We start from the raw sequence: 2,760 nt of genomic DNA, 5'->3' as shown, positions 1-2,760 counted from the left end.
TTATAATGTCACACAGCTAATAAAGATGAACCACAATCACTTAACCTACTTTGAACTGGGTGTTTGATTTGAAGTTTGGTATTAAGGTGCAAACTTAAATTAGGTACTCATTTCAAGCAGTTTATTAATAAGGAACAATGTTTCAATTGTCTCCACCCTTACACAATCTCACCATAAAATTCAAGATCAAAGAACAAGATTTCACTTTGAGGGAATTTGATCAGGAATCAAATGCAACACGATTTAAAAAAAGGAAATCAAAGCTTAATCAATTTCTACTCAATAATTAATGGTCATGCTGACCAATAAATCACATGAATGTAGATTATCACTTTATTGGAACATCACACACTATATAAATTTAAAATTGCCACACCCTTCCATAAACCATCACTGCATATATTAGAGCTTTCCTTGGCAAAGTTATTGAGCTATTACTATAGATCAAAGTATAGTTTTGGTTTTTTGTTTTGTTTTGCATGTTCAAATAACTAAAGCTGGGCTCCTAAAAATCAAGAACTTTGGTGCAGTAGGTGAGCTGCAGTTACTAACTTCTGCAAATTAAAATCACACAACTAAAACAAAAGAAAAACTCAACAACAAAATACTGTCAAAACTTACAAAATTTTAAATCACTGCTAAAAAAAAAAAAAAGCACTCGTCATGATGCTAAAACTGAACCAAAAGATTACTCTTTGTAAGTTTGCTTTCTGCTTCTATACCTGTGTTACTGTTAAAATGTTCAAGTATTCAGACAAAATGTGCTGATTAGGTAAACATGAAGAGCAATGGCTATCAGAAGCACATTTGCAAAAAAAAAGAAGAAAGTCCAGAGACAGCGCCCCTCTCCCTCCTGATAACACAGATTTGTCTCTACTGCGAACATGCTTCTTGAGAAATAACTAAAAAGCTATTGTGATAGTGCAAGAAAATGTTAACAAATATTGCTTTAAAATATTATTCAGAAAGACAAATAGTAAGAAAAGAAAGTGTACATGATTTTATTTGAATTCAATTTACATGTGCAGAGGGCTACTCGATGTCAAGTACAAGCCTGCTAGTCAAAGCTGAGCTATCTCTGTTTACATATACAATTAATTTACCATGGATACAATATCCCTTTTCAAAGGCATTGCTAAGTAGGTCATAACTAAATTTAGAACTTCACAGAAAGGAAAATGTTACTGCCGCAATTCGATGCTGTAAATGAGATTAAAACATGTGAAAACCTAATGGAATTGAATGCTTAACTCTTCAGCTAAATGCTCTACAGTCGATTTCAAATATCAATGGTAATTTTCACAACATGTTAATTACAAAAAAAAAAAAAAAACACATCACACACTGCACTTGAAAAGGGATACTTCATCCATATAGGCAAAATGTGATCTTTAGTTTCTTTTTACAACACTGCCACAGGTAAACAAAGTCTCAAAGTATCAACCAACCATTTAAGGAGAAAGATTTTACAAACAGAATGAAGCACTGGTGCGAGGTAATAGAAGTAACCATTTGTTTAAGGCTCAATTTTTTCTCCATTATGACTTTCTTTTAAAAGGCATTGAGTAGGTAATACTGAGTTTGAGTAATAAATATAAGTTGAGAGACCGATTAAAGAAATCAATTAAAATATTAAAAAGCAATCCTTGCATATTAGCCATCAAAAGAACTTAGAAAGCTATAAAAGGACTGATTGGTAAGGAACAGATTTGGAACATATGGTAAATGTGCTAAGCATTCCCGTTTAAGGTCGATGGATCTTGAAGGCCAACAACCTTATGCACTTAATTAGATGTATGGCAACATGCTGTAATAGAGACAGGTTTACCAAGGCTCAGTTCTGCAACCCAGGTTGTAAAGTTCTCCAAAGCAGCATCTGTGCAAATTTCCACTGAGTTTTATCTGCAATCAAGATAAAAATGCCACAAAAATTTAGAAACATGCACTATAGTTTAAAATTATATTCTTGTCACCAGATCTATATACATACGGAAGTGGTACCAGAATAAAGAACTTACGGTAGAATTTCATTGCATTCCCCCCCATCAGTTTAGGTAATTTTCTGTGTCCCTGAAAAGCCACTCAAATGTAGAGAGACAATAATGATGTTTTGCAAATAATATCATACTGCATGTGTGTAACTACTTTGGTTTTTCATAATATTATGAGACTTTATACTTCTATTCTACTTTATACAATAATAAAAAGGTCCTTAATGGTTTAAAAGTCCGACAGTTTAAAAACTGTGGCCAATGCTACTTCTACTTTGAACTTGACCTTTTCTCATTTTTAACTGGAAATGGTATTAGAATCAAATACATGTATCAATTATGAACTAACAACAATTTGCTAGACTTTTTCAAAATTTCTGGTTTGAAAATTTAAAAGAAGAAAATATGATTCAATTCTGGATCTAGACATTGAGCACCTCCTAGGGGTCCTGGCATGGGCTACAGGCTTGGTAGCAGCAGCAATTCCCACTTCTCACTCTGGCCGGCTCTCCTTTCAGACACCGTCACAACCACAGGAACGTCTACGCCTGGGATTCCTCAGCCTCTGCTCTTGCAGCTGATAGATGTGCTCTTTCGAGTTCATACTGGGAGGGCCTAGCTCCCATTCAGATGCATCCTCCACCCGTGCTGGCTCACCACTCGCTTCTAGACATTAATTTACTTGTGTTTTAATGTAAAAAGAACATTAAATAAAGCCAGCAACGAAGAACAGAATAGCAACCGTGAAGGAATGCCAAGTGAAACCCTA

Source organism: Orycteropus afer, unplaced genomic scaffold (assembly GCF_000298275.1).
Source record: "Orycteropus afer afer isolate SDZICR_OR568_19922 unplaced genomic scaffold, OryAfe1.0 scaffold00287, whole genome shotgun sequence".
Taxonomy (NCBI): domain Eukaryota; kingdom Metazoa; phylum Chordata; class Mammalia; order Tubulidentata; family Orycteropodidae; genus Orycteropus; species Orycteropus afer.
Note: the sequence above shows the minus strand (reverse complement) of the source record.